Genomic DNA, 20765 nt, shown 5'->3' with positions numbered 1-20765 from the left:
TAAAAAAAGAGATAAAAAGCGACTCCGGTAATTGTGCTTTAGGAAATAAGGGAAGGTGTTCCTGTTAATGATATAGGGATTTATGGAATTTAGAAAGCACGTGAATCCACAGTTAAAATTAAATGCAAGAATGAGATCTATGGAGCGAAGGATTAGCTGGGTGGGAAATGATTATTGGGTCTTAAGAAGGATCAAGAAAAATATATGACAAAGGAAAAAAAGCTTCTTGCAAAGGTTAACAGTCTTTATGACTGCAGTGAAAGTTCAGAGTAACTGCCACACCAGAATGATACTGGTGTAGTGATTTTGCTTGTATAGCAGCTATGGTCAAGAAAGGGAAACATATCCTAGCAAATGCTGCTTTCTGGGGAACCTCTGAAACGAAAAGAAACTGGGCTGCCTCTCTTGCTTCTAGATCGTATTGAAGGAAGGGATATACAAATCTGGACACGCCTGGTTATCTTAGCCCCATGTTTGAGGAGGTTTAGTTCTTCCCAGCCCTTCCCAAATTTGCCTGATGTCATCAGATTTCAGAAGCTCAGCAGGCTCGACCCTGGCAAGTATTTGGATGGGACACTTCCAAAGAATACCATGGTCTTGAGCAGTGGTGGGATCCAAAAATTTTAGTAACAGGTTCCCATGGTGGTGGAATTCAAACAGTGGCGTAGTGCCAATGGGGCGGGGCGGGGCACGACGAGGGTGTGGCCAGGCATTCTGGGGGCGGGGCATTAATAATTTCTCTGTTACTGTAAAAAACTCTTACTGTAAAAAAAAAGTTCCTAATTTCCAGCTGGTCTCTTTCTGTCCATAATTTAAACTCATTATAGCAAGTCCTATCGTCTACTGCCAACAGAGACAACTCCTTCTCCTCTAATGGACTGCCTGTCAAATACTTAATACTTTCAAATACTTAATTTTGTTTCTAGAAATCAAAAGAAGGATACTTTCCTTAAACAAGGCACTTTACCATATTTCTAAAACATGTTTTTAAAACAGCCCAACAGGGAGAATTATCCCGTTTTCTACCTTCACTAATCAGCCACATAGGAAACAACAGGACTTGATGATTTTTGGACCTAATGGAATTTCTAACGGAAAAGCAGACCCCATTAGTAACCCCCTCTCGGCACACACAAATAATTAGTAACCCACTCTCAGGAACTGGTGAGAACCTGCTGGATCCGACCTCTGGTCTTGAGGCACAAAAAACCAATGCAAACCATATCTGAAGGCCTCTTGCTTTAAAAACCCCACCAGAGGTCACCGTATGTCAGCTGTGACTTGAAGGCAAAGGGGAAAAAACTTCTTACTCAAGCTCTTAAAAAAAACTGGATTCATCTGTCTTGCTAACTTTGGAGCCATTTTATGCCCTGTCATGTTTTTATCACTTATAACTATGTGGGTTTATTGCTTCTGCAATGGACTATCCTGTGTCCATCTCTAAATTCCATCGATTGTTGCATATTTGTTCATTCTTTGAAAAAATGCATGGGTGCCAATTGCTCTGGGGACACATATTTCATTTTTTTTTCATTGAAGTTCCCTGTTAAGTTGAGCATGTCAGCAGCCATTTCCGCCTGCTGTTAAAAGAACCACATGAAATGCCAACATTTGAGTTGAAGCAGGAGGCATGCCAAATTCCCCATCATTCTTACATAAAGCCTGAATAGAAGTGCCTCATGGATTTCACCCTCATTCATCCACAAGAAGCAAACACATTTCTATGGCTCCCTCCCATGTTATAGGAACACTATAGCCTGATCTCACAGCAGACTCACAAAATGAAGAGCCACATCGGAACTAGGGCCCTTTCTGCACAGGCCTTTTACAGCGCCCTGGGGACGGCAAAAATGCCGTCCCGAGGGAGCTGTTCACGTCCCGAGGGAGCTGTGCCCTTGCTCCTCCCCAGTGGTGCTAAGCCACCATTTTCCCACCTCGCTCCCCGAGCGAGGTTTTTGGAAAACGGCAGCTCTGCCCCACCCTTGCCCTGCTCTGGTGCAATATTTCTGTGGGAAAAGTGAGAAACACAGGCAGGGAGAAGAAGTGCATTTAGACAAGAAATATTGCTTTAACACACTTCCTCTCACGACGCACCACAGGGAGGAAGCACGTTAGAACAAGATATTTTGCCCTGACATGCTTCGGCTCCCAGCGTACGCCAGGGAGGAAGTACATCAGGACAAGCTGCCCCATGGGTAATTGGCCTTTATCTACAATTTTGTAGTCTACGTCTACTAGAAGTACATAAATTACCCAACTCCACTCAATTCTTCAAGATGCCAGCTGACCTTTAGAATAGTCATAAACTTTTTAAACTCCAACTCCAGTTTCCCAACGCTATAAAATGCTACAGATACAACATGCAGCTGGATCATGCAGCTGGATCACCTTTGGCAGCAACGTACATCTGCTTTATATTACTTCTAGCTGTTTGCCATACAGAATAAAGGACTTTTCAGTGTGTGGATTTTTATGGATGTAAATCACAAAATGAAATCTTCTCTTCCCCCTCCATTCAACTTTCATATGTATGCACTGCGATGGATCCAGGGTGATGGATTCAGCAGTGTAAAGGTGAAGGCTGTAATGATCTGAATGGAACGTGGGGAAAAACCAAGGAGGAGGGGACCGTTAGTTCAGTTGAAAGGAGAAGCCAAAGAAGCTAGGACAGTGGTGGCGAACCTATGGCATGCGTGCCAGAGGTGGAACTCAGAGCCCTCTGTGTGGGCATGCATGCACAGAGTTCATCATGTGGAAGGGGGCAGAAAATCACACACACACCCACACACACACATCTAGGCTTGTCTGGGCCGCTGGGCACAACGTGCGCACACCGCAGCGAGCAGGGAGGACTCGACTGGTAGGCCTGGTGTCTGTGCTCCAGGTGGCTGCTGCCCGAAGTGGGGGCAGAGGTAGAGGAGGCGGAGATGCTAGAGAGGTGCAAAGCAAAACCAGAGGTGGGATCCAGCAGGTTCTCACCAGTTCCCAAGAGTGGGTTACTAATTATTTGTGTGTGCCGAGAGGGGGTTACTAATTGGGTTTGCTTTTCCATTAGAAATTCCATTAGGTCCAAAAATCATCAAGTCCTGTTGTTTCCTCTGTGGCTGGTTAGCAAAGGTAGAAAATGGGATAATTCTCCCTGTTGGGCTGTTTCAAAAACATGTTTTAGAAATATGGTAAAGTTCCTTGTTTAAGGAAAGTATCCTTCTTTTGATTTCTAGAAACAAAATTAAGTATTTGAAAGTATTAAGTATTTGACAGGCAGTTAGAGGAGAAGTAGTTGTTTCTGTTGCTATAATGAGTTTAAATTATGGACAGAAAGATACCAGATGGAAATTAGGAACTTTTTTTACAGTAAGAGTTTTTTACAGTAACAGAGAAATTATGAATGCCCCGCCCCCGGAATGCCCGGCCACTCCCTTGTCGTGCCCCGCCCATCCCCATTGGCGCTACGCCACTGTTTGAATCCCACCACCAAGGGAACCTGTTACTAAAATTTTTGGATCCCACCACTGAGTGGAGCCAACCCTTTTTTCTAAACTAAAACCTCAGTATTCGGGTTAAATTGCCGTGATGGCCATTTGCGATAAATAAGTGGGTTTTGGGTTGCAGTTTAGGCACTCAGTCTCGAAAAGGTTTGCTATCACTGGGCTAGGAGATAAGGAAGAACTGTGGTAGGATTTTAGAGAATGTAAGGGAGTAGGAAACCTAGGGATAAATAGATTAACAAGTTTTCTCCACAGTAGATCTCTGGAGACAGAGTCAAATGCCCCCTTTAAGTCCAAAAAGGCCACAAACAGGGATGATTTGCTTCCTCTGGTGTATTTTGTGACGAGAGTCCTAAGGATCAAACAATGATCTAAAGTAGATTTCCCATGTTGAAATCCTATTTGTTCTGGGCCAATGATTTTGTTTTCTTTCAGAAATCCCATGAAGAGAGAGTTTACAGTGCAGATATTTTCATATACCATGCCAGTGATCGACAACAAACAAATCGGACGGTAATAGTGGAAGGGAGCAAAAATCTCTCCCTTTTGAGAGACAGAATTATAATCGCATGGAGGTCCAATCTGATGGTACAAAGAGCTGTTTGATTAACGGATGTAAAGAGCTGCTAGTAGTACGAAGGGGACCCTGCCAGTCAACCACAAGTTCTTAAATAACTCTAGGGGGGAACCCGTGCGGGTCCTGGAGCCTTGTGGTCCTTTAATTTAAGCACAATTTTCGCGCACTTCTTCTGCACAGACAGGGAGCCACTCTGGACTGCTCGTTTATGTGAAGCAGAAACATGCAAATTAGGAGAAAATGGGTGAAGGGTCTCATTAAAAGAAAACATCAAAAGGGAAGTATTTCTGCCAGATATGACTGGAGTATACAAGCTGCGTGAAAACTAAAGTGAACCTGGAGTCATTGGATTACAAAGGGACCAAAACTTCCTTGAGTAAATTTACAGTTTATTGCCTGTACAAGTTGCTCCCAGTGATCATTTAGTGAGTATCAATTCTCACGTTCTTTGAGAGAATACTATGAAGTTGGTTCTTTAGGGGAGAAGTATGTACCCAAGGTGTTACTACAGGAGGTATCTCTAAAGAAAAGTTGCATATGTCTCCGTAAGAGTCGCTTTGTGCGATAGTATTCATCATTTTAGGTACTAGGTCATGTCGACTTCTTGATTTGGTTCTTTTCACGCATGACTGGTGGTTAAGTAGTAGTGGCAATAAATGCTCCTGCGTTAGCTCTTCAAATGTGCGTACAACACAAACAGGATTAATAGTTTGAAGAGTGAGTGATCTTAGGGCCATGAGCTTATGGGAATAAAGTATGGTGCTGACTTCCCCAGTATTATTTTTTGGCCAACTCATTCTAACAATTTGTAACGGGCTAGCTGGTTTAGCCTCAGAAAAGGAATGGTTTATTGATATGGTGATAGTTAGTGGTAGATGATCGCTCATATGATTAAAACCAATCTGAAATTCTTTAACATGTTTCCTGATCTTAGAGGATACTAGGACAAATAGTGAAAAGGAGACCAATGTTAGGTGGGCAGAGACCAGGGTTTTGGATCAGCATTGGGACTTCAAACCTCAGTGAAAGCCTTTAGCTTGCAATAATTCCAAACAGGGGAGATTATTTTCTCAGTGTTAGAAATGGTTTCTTGGGTATGCTAAATCCTTTATGTCATGTGGTCTAGAAGAAGGACTCAGACCCCCCCCCCCATAATAGTATAAGTGAATAAAACAACTCTGTAAATAGTTGCTTAGGTTACGACTGTTCTAGTGTTAAGTGTAACCTTTATGAAAAACCGTCCTGCAAAGTAAAGTTTACTGGAAAATAAACATCCAAGTTTAAGTGGATAATGTTTGTCTCCGACCACTCTACTGGGGGAGACAGCAGGAAGCAAAGCATTGGTTCATAGGGGTTCTCTTCCTTCTTTCCTCAAAAAAAAAGGTGGGTGAAGGGGAATCTGCTACAACATCATGCAACATTACATTACATTACATTACTTTAAATGATGGGGGAGGCAATTATTAAAAATTCCAATCACCCTGAATTTTCCAAGTAGCATTAAGATTTGGTTAGTTATAAAATATAACCATTTTCTATGTATTGTCCCAAAGAAATACCAAAAAAATAGGACCTTTCCAATGCAGGCCATTTACATTGCCTGTGTTACCCCCATGCTCAGAATGGGTTGACCCAGAAAGGGGTGGAGACTCAAAGCAGCAGAAGGCTGCAGAGCTCATGTAGTTTGGAGGAGACAAGGCTAGCAGACTCAGACCTTGGTTTGTATAAGCCCTTAACACCTTGTTAAGGTAACTGTGATGTTGTTGGGAACTACTGGGAAGGTAGTTGTTTATTTTTGCTATGTTGTAAATGTTGGAGTTTATTGTTTCAGGGTTTTTTTAATGTTTGTAATGGGTGAGAGTTCTCCTGGAAACCTTCATCATGTTGAATCCTGTTCACCAAGCTCTTGGAGTCTTCAGGAGCCAACCCACTTGCAAAGAAGAATTGGACTTGGCAGTATCAGTAGACTGTAAATATAAGGACTTGAAAATGCAACCTGAACAGAACCTTGAAGTGTGATGTTAAATGTTGATGTTTGATGGTATATGTTAAGAAGTAAACCATTTTGTTTTTAAAAATTTGTTGTTGCAAACTCATTCCAAGTTCTGCCCCACAGAACCCACAGATAGAGGTTACATTTGCACTCTGCAAATGAAATGTTTCCTCTTTGGAGTTCCACACTGTTTTCCCCTGTTTGGTTGCAAAAATGCTTTCAGCCACCTTTCTCTCCATTGTTTCTGAAAACACTTTTACAGCATTGTTTCTTACTGAAATGTTTCTGAGCTGGCATCTCTTACAGTGCGATCATACCGATACTGTTATTTCTTTCCCACCCATCTGTTTTCCCCACTCCCTGAGTGGTAGCCAAACCTCCCCTTTGGCACTTCCTCCACCATTCGCTTTGGCCCCCAACCTCTCTCCTCTCCTCTTAATTTTTCCCATTTTTGCATCCCCACCCCCATTTTTATGGACTATTGAATCAGCATTGCTTCTGTGCATGTGCATGAAAAGTGGAAAAACATGGCAAGCAGAAAACAACGTTTCAAATATGAGAGTGTTGACAAACATTGAGGCAAATGATGGGACCAAAAACACCTTTGAAATGGGGTAAATGTTTTATGCGGAAAAGGCCTATATTATATGAGCAGCAGAGATTGAAGACATCCACACTGTGCTCAGATATTATAATCGTACCTAACTGGGATGTCGTGACTGCTGTGTGAAGAGTGAAAGTCTTGCAATGGGACCAAGGAGAAAACATTCTTTAAATGAAGGGGGAAACCCTAGAAATGCAGAGAAACTTTGTTTTCCCAATTTTACCTGAACTTTATATGGAAAAGCTAAAACACACTGTGCTTGCCAAGGCAACAAAAAAAGCACTTGAAAACTCGTGGTTATCTCACAAGAAGACAACTGCCATTTTGGTTTCAAAGGCAAACCTCTGGAGGCCAAGTAATCATCTGTTCGTGTTGTGCTACAGGGAATGGCTATAAAGTTTACATTCATCTATCAAATATTGGGCATCAAGGAAATTAAAGGGGAACAGCTGAGAAAAAATCTTAGGCCGTTTCTGCACGGCCATGCTGCAGGGGTGCGTCAGCGTAAACGATGTCCGTTCACACGGACAGTCCTGGTAGGGGCTGGGAAGATGGCGCAACCTGCGCAGAGGCTGCGCCATCCCCCAAACACCTTACCATTCCTCCGACCTTCCGGTGCATTGCCCAGGCCAGGGGACATGCTCCCCTGCCCTGTGCGACAGCTCTGGAGTTGCAGAACAGGGAGCGTGTCCCCTGGCCTGGGCAACGCACCGGAAGGTCGGAGGGATGGTAAGGTGTTTGGAAAAGGGGGGGAAATGGCACCTTCCAGTCGCTGCTGTTTGGATGGCAGTGGTTGGAAGTCGCTGTTTCCGAGAAACCTCGCTCAGGGAGCGAGGTTCAGAAACAGCGGCTTTGCGACGCTCGGGGGTTGCGATGCAGTGGCGGCAGCCATGCAAACCCCTCCCCAGGGATGCTGTTTTTAGCATCCCTGGGATGCTGTATTCCACCTGTGCGGAAACAGCCTTGCATTCCCAATTGTATGCAGGAGTTTAAAATAAAAGATGGGAAACGGAACAAAGAGACAAATGGAGCAGGACACCATTTGATTGGGTTACACATATATTTCAATAAATAGCCCCGGGTGCAATTTACCAAGTGTTGTCCCCGGTGCCATTTTCCCTCAGTATGCCTCTGATAGGGACTACAAAAAATGCTCTCAGACTTTAAACCAATGAATTGAATTAAAGTTAAGATTAAAATTAAAATGCTTGGGTAAACAAGATCAGTTTGGGCAGCACACTCCAAGACAAGTAAGGCATAGAAGGCCTTCCTTGGATACTAGATTCATAATAACAGAAATGCCACCTCCCAAGAAACTCTTCCTTCTATGTTCTGTTAGATCAGTGGTGGCAAACCTGTTGCATGGGTGCCAGAGGTGGCACTCAGAGCCCTTTCTGTGGGCACGTGGGCACAGAATTCGTCATGTGGGGGGATGGAAAATCACCCCCCCACACACACACACACACATCTAGGCTGGCCTGGGCATGATCCTTTACCTGGGAGTAAGCTCCTCCTCCTAGGGTCGTGATTCACTCATTTGAAGTGTTGCACGGTTGCTTCACCAAGCTTCCTCCCAAGTAATGCGTGCCTCAGAGCCAACTGTTTTTTCTAAACTAAAACCTCAGTATTCAGGTTAAATTGCCATGTTGGCACTTTGCGATAAATAAGTGGGTTTTGGGTTGCAATTTGGGCACTCGGTCTCGAAAAGGTTTGCCATCCCTGCGTTAGATGTTCTTTCCAGGAAGGGTGGAGGGACACCACAAGACCATCATGCCAATAAGCCAAAAAAAATAATTAGCGATTATGAATATGTGACAGTGTTCCCTAACTTCACAAAATAAATACACTTGGCTTGGTGAGGAAACTGCAGCTTAATTTTGGAGGCATGACACCATTTCAACATTCCCCGGAGTTCGTTGCAATACCAATCTTTTCAGTCAGGGGAGAGGGAATCTTTTTTTAAAAAAAACCTTCTGTTTGTAGATTCCCCTAATTGCTGCTTCAGTTGCTGACTGAGGAGAAAAGCAACACTCTGATCATGGACAGATGGTGTTCCAAGTTTAGCAGGCCGGATCTGAGAGCCATCCCCATTTGCATTAGGAAAAGAGCGGGAAGTCTCGGCCCCAGAGGATAACTACCATTATAAAAAGATGGTGTATTAAAGGCCACAAGATCTGGCTGCCTTGATTATTTTAATGGTTAGGAAGTATTGGGGCTAAAGGCTGAATTGCTCGTGGAATCTTCAGTTGCCACGTTCATTCATTAGTGGAGAATTTTACCTGTCTGATAAAAACCGCCGCCGCCAAAAACTCATCCTCCATGCTGCTTCCTCCCTTTCCCATATGTTCAGTGTAATAAAATATACATCACGTCCCGGTGTCATGATGTGTATATTTTGTCAAACACCCCCAATGACAAAATGTAGAAAGCGAGGAAATCCACATGATGGTATTTGGATATTGTAGTTGCAAACTTTGTATGTGTAACACAGGTGGATTCCACACCGCACAAACATCTTGAGGACATTTCAAAAACTGTTTTGCGGAAGAAGTTCACACAGCTGTCTTCCCCCAAACGACTTCAGCCTGTTTTATTCCTTTCAACTCGGGTCAGAGTTGGGTAGATGGGGGGGAGCAAGTGAGCTCAGTCAGAGCGTGAAATATATATATTTAAATATATAAATATATATATTTAAAATTAATTATTTTTTCCTTTTTAAACTGTCAACTTTATTAATGTACAATTTAAAAATACGTAAACACTTTACATTTTCACTTTAACAAATGTTCCACCCAAAATACAATTGCCACTTCTTCACAAAAATAGGGTTAATCTCTTTTCTAGGTCATCACTTTCTACCATCATACTAATATGCTTATAATAATGTCCAATTCCTACTACAATTGAGTCTACATACTACTGTCTAATGTCTAAAGCCTACGGTTAACAAATCTTTTTTTTTTACATTTTATGAGATAGGCAACAAATCAGGTCTGGGTCTTTCCTCTTCTTCTGTTTGTTCATTTGTCCATTTCTGCTACATCTATCAGTTTCTCAATCCATTCTTCTTTTGTCGGTAGTTTCAACTTTTCCATTTCTGAGCAAACACCAGCCTTGCCTTTGCAACCATACCTATCATGAGTACTTCACATTTCCTATGCTTATTCTCTATCATATTCAGCAGAAATGATTCTGATTTAAGCAATGTTAAATTTCCTTTTCAATTCAAAACATGGCCACTTAAAAAAAAAGTTTCCATCTTGGGTCCTAGCAAAAGCTTACCTGTTTCATAAGGATCTACTCCTTCAAGAAGATGTACCCCTAACTACTCCTGTTTCCTAGGCCCCTTCCGCACACGCAAAATAATGCGTTTTCTAACCACTTTCACAACTGTTTGCAAGTGGATTTTGCCATTCCGCACAGCTTCAAAGAGCACTGAAAGCAATTTGAAAGTGCATTATTCTGCATGTGCGGAAGGAGCCCTAGTTTCAAAATATGTTCTGTGGCAAATCTGGGCTAGAAAATGGCCCTTTCTGCACAAGAAACATACAATGTTTTCAGGATGGAAATAAGACATTTCCACTATGGAGTTCCACATTGTTTTTCCCCCTTTGGTTCTGAAAACATTAAGGGGTTTTTTTTCCTGTTTTTTTACCCCTTTTACAATTTTTTTGATTGAAATGTTTCTGAGCCAGCTTCCTTTGCTGTGCGGCCATATTTACAAGGTTTTATCTTTCCCACTGCTGTTTTCCATGCCTCTCTGCCACTGCCCAGCTTCCCTCTTGGTGACATTTTTTAATGTCCCAAACTTTTCTCCTTTCCGCTTGCCTCCTTTTCCCCCATCATTTCTGTGTTTCATTGTTGCTGCTGTGTGGTTGAATCTACAAAACACATGCAGAATAATGCACTTTCAAACTGCTTTCAGTGCTCTTTGAAGCTGTGCAGAATGGCAAAATCCACTTGCAAACAGTTGTGAAAGTGGTTTGAAAATGCATTATTTTGCGTGTGCGGAAGGGGGCAGAACTACAGAGAATCAAAGCAAAGAATCAATGGAGCATAGTTTCTATGAATAACCACCTTTAAAAAAAAAAAACCTCAAAGCGACCATGAAATGTTTGGACAAGGTAAGCGCAGACAAACATCATCGTAAAGGGGAGGGGCTGAAAATGTTCTACATGATTTGTGCGGAAAAACCAACAAGAACCAAGACGTTCTGTAATAGATGTCTCTATCATATTGAATAAGTATTGGAGATCCCAAGTATATTGATGAAGCTGAATAAACAGTTCTCCAAGTCATGCGTGAAAAACTGCATAATCCTCCTATTAGCCAGCAGCTTTAAATCTAATTTTGAACAAACTGGAAAGAATTATTAGATGGCAAACCAGCTTATTAATGTTTTTCCTTTGCTGTAATACTACTCCCACTTGCTGAGGTGGCCGCCTATAAACAACTTCGAGCATTCCTTTCAATTTAAACAACTCAAGTATCCAGGTGTTTACTGCAGTATTACTGGGTGACTAAGGAAATGACTACCATAATCTTTGGAGCAGTGGTGGGATTCAAATAATTTAACAACTAGTTCTGTCGAAGTGGTTCAAACCTGCTGAATCCCACCACTGCTTAGGAGGCCCTGCTTCATGTGCCCTAACATCTGAAGTAGTGGCCTAGGGTTGGAGATTTGGACGGTCCAAATCTGGATTTGGACCGAATCTGCATTGATTCAGATGGATTTGGACGAGCAGGGTCTGAATCTGATCTGTCTGAATCCCATCTGCTTAGCTCCCATTGGAAACAATGGGGGATAGGGGCACCCACTTTGCGGGTCCATAACTTTGGCCCTCCTCAACCAAACTTCACCAAACTCGGTGAGTATCATTAAGAGAGTCTCCTTAAGATATCCTGAAATTGTGGTGCTGATACCTCTAAAAATGCGCCCCCTGCAGGCCAAAACGCAAAAAAAACAAAAAATAAAAACGCATCAGAGAATCTCAGATGCTGCTGTAATTTTGGGTGGATCTCGGGAGATCCGACCCCACACACCTGAACTGGGCCCGAACCCGAACTGGGGCCAATTTTTTTTTCCAATCTACCAACCCTAGTAGCATCAAAACTATGGAACAGCTTCCTTAGGGAGATGTGTTTGTCCCCTCGTGTCATTGTTTCAATTTAAACAACTCAAGTATCCAGGTGTTTACTGCATGGGACTTCTTTATTTTGTCTTGCATTCCCTAATTACCTATTACTGACCTCTTTCCCATTCATGTGTGTTTTGTTTTGTTTTCTATATTATTTGGGGGGTGTGGATTGATATAACATAGCCTGACCTCATCAGATTTTGGAATCTAATCAAGTCCAATACTTGGAAGGGAGACCCCCCCCCCCAGGAAGGTTTTGCAGAGGAAAGTCATGGAAAGACATCATGGTGTAGTGGTTAAAGTGGTGGACTCTAATCTTGACAACTGGATTCGATTTCCCACTCCTCCACACGAGAATGGACTCTTATCTGGTAAACGTGATTTGTTTCCGTGCTTGTACACATGAAACCTGCTGGGTGACCAAGGGGTAGTCACATTTCTCTCAGAACTCTCTCAGCCCCACCTATTTCACCAGACATATGTTATGGGGAGAAGAAAGGAAAAGGAGTTTGTAAGCCACCTTGAGACTCCTTACAGGAGTTTCCTACTCTCCCCCCAGACCATATTTCCAGATCTTCAGGCTTTTCCTGGGACTCCAGAACCAGCTCTGTGTGGGTAATGACAATTTTAGAATTTTAAAAGTTGTTTTTAATTGTTCAAATGTTTTAGTATTTTGAGGTGTCCCACTTTGGGGGCCATGATTCAGTGGAATGGCAGCATATACATGTTTTAATGACAGTAATACATTTTGAAGTTCAGAAAAAAAAGGTTTGGCTTGAAAGTAGTGATCCCTTGATCCCTGAGTTGTATCACTGGACCATTATGTATGGTACACTTACCTCAGGGCTCTTAGCTAAACAGTAGGGCAGCAGTTGGGTCTGCTCACAACTTTCTGTTTACACTCAAGGAGCTATTCTCTACCTGTTCCATAGCTTGCTTGCTGAAGTCTCACTGGACCTCTGCTTTTCCTGGTTCTTCTAATTCCATCCATCAGCCTCTTCTTAAAGGCACAGATCTCATCACACCCATAATTGCAAGATAAAGAACTTTGTTAAACTCTTTTAAATTGTAGTTATATCAACCTGTGATGGCAGTTATATTGATATTCTAGCAATGCCATGGACCACACACTCCTGAAGAAAGGGACCTTGTGCTAGATACTCCTCGCTTCCCCTACACAAACACACACACACACACACACATCAAATCAAATAATAAAAATACACACACACACTTCCTGCTGCTGCTCACAGGAGAAGATAGGGGCTTGTTTTAAAATAGAGTCTTGTGCAAAATAAAGTTTTAAGTAGCCCTTCCAATCATCGGGAAGGGTGGAAGTAGAGTGGGGGAGGTGTGGGGGAGCCAAAAAGAGACTCAGCTTGCACTGTTCCTTGCAAAGTCAACTCTCTGTTATTATTACATTGAGATACTGATGTCTTGATATTCGCAATTAAAGAAGCAGGAAGGAACTGGCAACAACTTAGATGTTTATTTCTAATTACTATTTACAATGCAGTAATTATAAATTAATGATAAATTCATAGCTTTGGATGATAGCCATTCTATGTAAGCTATAGGCATGACAGCATATATTTATTGGCAACGAACTGGAATTATTGACCATCTGTGAAGCAGGCTTTTATCCGGACATCTGTCCTGATTTGGAATGCAAACTTTGAACTATGCAATTGAACTGTCTGGATTCAGCTGGACTTCGATATGTATATGGATTATGACTTACCTTTAGAACACTACCTGACTGTCCAGTGCATGGTCTGGACTTTTGCAGCATTTCCTAGATATGCTTGTGCAGCATTATGATTGTGCACTTCAGATGTTTAGAGGTTGCAATTTATCAAAGACATGTGTATAAACAAAAAAAAAATCACATTTTGTTAGCCACTGTATAGTGAGAATGGAGATTCAAATATGAGCCTCCCCAATCCCACACCTACTATATTCTAACCACTACACCACACACCTCTCTCTGCATAGACCATATCTGAATATGTGTCATTTTTATTTCATTCCTATACCACTCTTCCTGCAAAAAAAAAAAATAGGAGCAGTTAGCATGGTTCTCATAAGCCATCTCCCATCCTAGCTTTAGCAACAAATAGTATCAAGTATACCCTCACAATCATTATCTGGACATTACATTGCAACTACCAATATTAACATTTTGCAACAGAGTGATTAAAATGAGGGGGAAAGAATCATGGTGGAGAGACCCCGTGGTTTTACAACATTCCGCTGCACATTCTTTACCACATTAATCTCTTTCCTCTAGCCTGGCACAGAGGGTGGGTGATTTCTTTTCACTCTGTAGTAGTTCTTCTTGACCTCTAACAAAATGGCTGCCAAAAGAAAAAAATCAGTCACTATAAACTGCAAGGAGGCGTGTCTGTTGTTTGTTTACCTGCCTCTCTCCACTGCATAGAAATGCAGCCAGCCACGGATGACACCCGCAACCATACTGACATCTCTGGACATCCATGGCTATGCAGAACAGAGGCGGGAAGGAAAAACCAATAAGCCGCAGGTGTTCTCTCAGCGGCATCTGTGAGGCGCATTAAAACAAAAGAATGGCAGAGATCACAATTCTTGGGAAACCTGATTTCGGGGGTGGGGAACCTGGAGCGGACTCACTTCAGGAGCAGGAGCCGTGCAAAGTTCCCCCCAACCTGGGTTTTATTCCGCCCTTAACCCATGTTTATTGGCCAGTGCGGAAGGGGTCAAAGTCGTCCAGAACTGTTTGCCTAACAAATTATTTGTTCTGTAAAGGAAAATGACTTTCTATTCTCAGTGGACTCATGGTAGGGCAGTCTTCCCAACCTTATTTGGGGGTCTGAAGTTTCTTTAACAAATGTTGGCTATCCTTTTGAAGCAAGTTCAGAGTTAGAGACTTGGACTTTAGGCCCCTTCCACACATGCAGAATAATGCCCTTTCAAACCACTTTCACAATTGTTTGCAAGTGGATTTTGCTGTTCCGCACGGTAAAATCCAGCTGCAAAGTGCTTTGAAAGTGGATTGAAAATGCATTATTCTGCATGTGCGGAAGGGGCCCTAGAAGTAGTGATTCAGGATTTTCCCCCCATGGGTTCAAAGATTGTGCGATCCCCCACTCACCTCGCCTTGCCAACCCATTTCCAATCCAGAAAAGTTTATTCCCAGGGTTAAGGCTCATGTGTAACCAGTTGGGTGGTTGGGGTCAAGGTCGGGATGGGGAAGGGAATAAGATTGCCCTTTCTGAACGTTGCACCCAACAGTTGTCTGACCAGGTTAACTATCATTATGCAAGTTTATTTATTTACTTATTTATTTACTTATTTATTTCTTAAACTTTTATACCGCCCCATCCCCGAAGGGCTCCGGGCGGTGTACAACATATAGAAGTAACAATATAAGATAGTTAAAACATTTAAAAGCAGTGATAAAACCATAAGAATTAATTCTAATAATTGTACAATAAATCTCAGTAAAATGAGAATATAAGTGGTGTCCAGCATTCTAATTTTAGAGTTCCCTCCCCCCAAAAGGGAGGAATGGTGAGTCTCGTTGGATGACAGATGGCCCAGATGTCAAGGGTCAAAGGAGGGGAGACACCATCAGCTGCCCGCTCCTCCAAAGGCCCGGCGGAACAGCTCCGTCTTACAGGCCCTGCGGAACTTGCCAAGGTCCCGCAGGGCCTGGACAGCTGGGGGGAGAGCATTCCACCAGGTCGGGGCCAGAGCCGTAAAGGCCCTGGCCCGCATGGAGGATTGGAAATGGCTCCAGAGAAAGAGGTATTCCTATGATCTTTGCACCCACGTTGGCAGGATCTAACCCAGAGGCTGATTCCGCATGGGCCAAAAACAGCAGTGTGAAAACGGTGTGAAAATGGTGTAAAAGGGTTTAAAATGGTGTAAAAGGGTTTATACTGTTTTCACACCGTTTTCACACCACTGTTTTTGGCCCATGCGGAATCAGCCAGCGTTCAGAGGAAATCTTCTAGGTTAAAGTTCAGTGCCATATTGTAATAGATTAGCACTATCATGTCACTTGTGGAGGGACGGGGAGACAGCAGAGAAACGCCAAGACTCATTATTGGCATTTCTTTCTGCCTTTAGCAAAGCAGCATTTTAATGGCATTCTCTCCAGAAGTATGACTGTATTAGTGCGGGAAGATGGAGCACAAGAATTCATCTCAGGAGAAAGCCACTAACTGCAACGGGAAAGAATTCATGGCCATTTATAATTAAAAGGAATACCATGTGGCAAAGGAAATGCCTGATGTGACCCGAACAGAAGCTGTAAACATGCTTCACGCGGAGATTTCCATTGTCAAAAATAAAGACAGAGGCATTTGCAAAAGAGAAAAAAAATCTATAGATCTTCAAAGAAGGATTTAGACACAGCCATCAGTTCTTCATGAAGATTTCATTTTATAAATTTGACCGCACGTTGAGCGTTAAAGAGCTCTGACCTTTTACAAGAGACATAAATATGTTTTAATAATCCCTGCTGAAAAATAGAGGTAATTTATGGCATTAAACACACACACACATATATACACATACACAGATTGCTTTCTCTGGGAGGAACGGCTATGAATCATAAGACGAATTATTCCGCAGATTACACATTTGCCTTCTGGACCTTTCTGAAAACAAAGCAATATGAATAGACTTCTTCTTTAAAGACTTTGTTCAAAGCCTCTGTGTTTTATTGGTGTTAATTCCAGAACATAACCCTTTCCATTGGCAGTTTTACAATTCTGCAGATTTGAAAGATCCATTAATTTCTCTTTCCTGTAACCTTGGCCATAATTCTTAATATTCTTGATGCACTGTTACTCCTGTGACAAATAGGCTTACCGACCAGCCAGGCAGGAAAAAAAAAAAACTAGAGTGGACTTCTTCTGGCCCAGCTCATCTCTCCTTGCAAGATCACTAGCTGAACTTTTCTGGTAGAATGAAGATCAGCAGTTCATAACCTACTGAACAAGCTCCTCTAAAAGGCACAGGAACAAGGGCCAGGAAAACATCTGATTGCCAAGGATGAATCTTTGCACACACTGCAGCCTCCAGTGTACAAGATCATCCTGAAATGCTACACAGGCTTACAATATTTTAATATTTTTGGCAAACCTCTCACAATACTAGAACCAGGGGGCATTCATTGAAAATGCTGGGGGGAAGAATTAGGACTAATAAAAGGAAACACTTCTTCACACAACGTGTGATTGGTGTTTGGAATATGCTGCCACAGGAGGTGGTGATGGCCACTCACCTGGATAGCTTTAAAAGGGGCTTGGACAGATTTATGGAGGAGAAGTCGATCTATGGCTACCAATCTTGATCCGCCTTGATCTCAGATTGCAAATGCCTTAGCAGGCCAGGTGCTCAGGAGCAGCAGCAGCAGAAGGCCATTGCTTTCACCTCCTGCATGTGAGCTCCCAAAGGCACCTGGTGGGCCACTGGGAGTAGCAGAGTGCTGGACTAGATGGACTCTGGTCTGATCCAGCAGGCTAGTTCTTATGTTCTTATGTTCTTAATATTGGAAATCCACATTCTGAACAAGGCCAGTGTGGGTTTAGGACTTGCTGCCTCTTTCTGCTGATTGTCACTTTTATTCAGTCCTTAGCCCCACAGTTCAACCTCTCTGCAAGGAAACGACCATTTGCAGCTAAGCAACTTTCCTACATTCTGTATACCCTTCCTGATAATCTGTCATTCAAGCATGACCAAGGAACAAAATCCAAGATGCTGTAGAGACCAGGGGCGTGCAGATAGGCACAAACTCAATTATTAATGATTCAGGACACTAGGCACGGAGCCAGTTTAATTTCATCTTTACCTTTTCCCATTAAGTGGACGGTTGGCACTAAAGATGTGTGAACTCTCTTGTTTTAAGAAATGACCCTGTAATTTAGGAGTGACATTGGTAAATAGTTGAGAAGAAAATCCATATTTGTACGGAAGGGGGAGGGGTCTTCTGATTGCCTGTAATTCTCAGATTGTCCCTGTGAGACCCTTACACTCTAAACATCCCTTTGCATCACTCTAAATATGGCTACCTTGCGTTATCCAAAGTAGGTTGTCTCCACTTTCAGTTGGGGAAAATAGCTTAAGGAGGCAGAGCTTAGCTAGAGGGGGTAACTGAGACTTATAATGTGTGACTACCGGGGTAATCAAAGTTGACAACTCTCAAATGAGCAGACCTTTGTAGAATTAATAATTACGTTTTTGTAAAAAAAAGGTGAAACTAGGAACATATTTTCAAGACACACACACAAGGCATACAAAAACTAAGGTCCTTTCCGCATGGGCTATTTATAGTGCCTAGGGACGGCAAAAACGCTGTCCCTAGGGAGCTGTTTGCATGGAGGGCGCAGCTGCATCGCAGCCACGCCGCCCTCACTCCCCCCCCCCCAGCGGCGCGAAGCCGCTGTTTCCAAACCTCGCTCCCCGAGCCAGATTTTCTGGAAACAGCGGCTTCCAGCTGCTGCCGTGTGAACAGCAGTGGCTGAAAGGCGCCATCCCCCCCTTTCCCAATCGACGTACCTTCCCGGTGACCTTCTGGCGTGTCGCCCAGGCCTGGGGACATGCCCCCCTGCCCCGCAACACCGGAGCTGTTGCGCAGGGCAGGGGTGTGTGTCCCCTGGCCTGGGCGATGCGCAGGAAGGTCACAGGGAAGGTACGTCGATCGGGTGACGGTGCAGCGCTGTGCCGTCTTCCCTGCCCCTACTGGGACCGTTCATGCAAACGGTCCCAGGGGGGTGCATCAGCATTGTATACGCCGACATCTCCCCACAGCGTGGCCATGCAGAAACAGCCTAAGAGAGAAAGGAATTAAGTTGGATAAGGTTTCAGATATGGGTGATAGTTACCAATCTTGCAGAGAACAGGTCCAATAAAAGCAGGAGCTGAAAGGGAAAAGGAACCCATCCTAAAATGGGGATATACACAGTGATCCAAGACACACACACTCTGACCCTTTCCACACAAATCCCTGAAAAAGTTTCTAAAACATTTCCAATGCTCCCTTTACTATGATGTATGTCACTCAGCTCCTCAAAACAATTCCTGGCCTCCATTTTGTGATTGTTTTTCCTTTTCTTTTAGTTCATTGTGGAATTGTGGCTTTTCTGCTTCACAGAAGAGTGCTGCAATGCTCCGTGCATTCTACACTCCATCCTTCAAAGATTACCCCCCAAATGAAGAAACTTTTGTGAAATGCTGCAAAAATAGGTGAGGGGAAACAGAAAGTGAGCAGAGAAAATAGTATCAAGGAGAAAGTCCAAGGACTACAGAGAGTCATGGGAAACGTCTTAAAGAGATTGTGAAGCAAACGAAGCTGTTTTCAAAACGTTTCAATTAAATCATTGTTTTTAAAGCGTTTTCATTTAAAACATATTGAGGCTGCAAACAAAATGTTCTAGAAACCAGGAGGGGCACATAATGCAGAACTCCATGGAGGAAACATTTTATCACCTGAATACCGAGTAATTCCTGTGACAGAATACATAATGATCAGCTCAGAACTCTGATTAAACCACTTTAGGGTGAGACAATGGACCCATTGCTTAGCCAGGCACACCTTGGGCAACAGGAAGAGTACAGCTTCCAATCCTTCCCCCTCATCCTTTGATGAAGACCCAAAGTCTCTGGGAAAACTTCATTTTGTCTGGAGTACTGGCTCATTCCGCACATGCAAAATAATGCACTTTCAAACTGCTTTCAGTGCTCTTTGAAGCGGTGCGGAATAGCAAAATCCACTTGCAAACAGTTGTGAAAGTGGTTTGAAAACACATTATTTTGCTTGTGTGGAAGGGGCCACTGTCTCAATTTTATGTCAGTTCCTGTTCCCTCTGGCACTTATGGCACTCTGTAGCAGGAGTGGGAGCTGGGAGCTGTCTCTGCTATGGAGAGATGAGTGAGGCGGGCAGACAATGGGTAAGATAGCGGACGGCCACAGCCTTTCACTCATTATCTCTTTTTACTGCACATCAAGATGACCCAAACTGTCACTGCCCTCAACTACAGGCCTGGCAGAACAACTCTGTCTTGCAGGCCCTGGTCTCATTTCCAACTCCTTATCTAGATTTTAATTCATTCTCAGTGACAAGACAAGCTTGATATTTTCATGTTGTTTATATTACTGCTTTGTTAGTCTTTTAAGTGCCGTTGGTCTTGTGCTTAATTATATTATGAGCATATCTCAGTTTTCAGTAGAACTCCAAATATCAATTCTCACAGTATCTTTCCCATATAATTTAATTAGTTTACCATCAGCTTGAAAAATGTGTCTTCTTCACTTTCTTTCAATTTAGTAAAATATTTTTTTCAATATTGCAAACATGAGAAAAAGAGTCCAAAAGAAATAAATTCACTTTATTTTTGCAATCATTTGCAATCCTGTATACACATCTTTTCTTTGTTTGCCTCTTTCTTTAACTGAAGTGACTTTTTCTTTTTATTTGGCTGTTTCCACAAAGCAGCAGAAACGAGCCTCCGCCAGCATAAATTATGCCGGTGGAGGCTCGGGGACTGTTCGCACGGTAGCGTGTGAGCAGCCCCAACTTTCTCCCCAGCTCTCCTTTGGTCCCTTCCACTTACTTCTCCTTTCAGCATCACTCTGGAGGGCTGGAGGGACATGCCCATGCTACCCTCTGACCTCCAGGGGAAGGTCAGAGGAAGGAGAGGGGGAAGGAGAGGGGAGGAAGAAAGCAGTGTCTTCTCGCCAGTGCGGTTTGCACCACACTGGCTTGAAGACGACACTTTTAAAAAACCACGCACCATTTGGGGGGAGCCAGGACGGCACTGCTGCAATGCAGCAGCCCCTCCTGTGTGGACAGAACCCCAGGGACCTGTTTTTTCTTGTCCCTGGGATGCTGTTTTTTTGGCCGTGTGAAAACGGCCTATGATTGTCTTTATAGCTAAAGTTTTATTAACATCACCTCTTCTATAAGCATTACTTGGT

The sequence above is a fragment of the Sphaerodactylus townsendi genome, linkage group LG10, assembly GCF_021028975.2.
Source record: "Sphaerodactylus townsendi isolate TG3544 linkage group LG10, MPM_Stown_v2.3, whole genome shotgun sequence".
Taxonomy (NCBI): domain Eukaryota; kingdom Metazoa; phylum Chordata; class Lepidosauria; order Squamata; family Sphaerodactylidae; genus Sphaerodactylus; species Sphaerodactylus townsendi.
Note: the sequence above shows the minus strand (reverse complement) of the source record.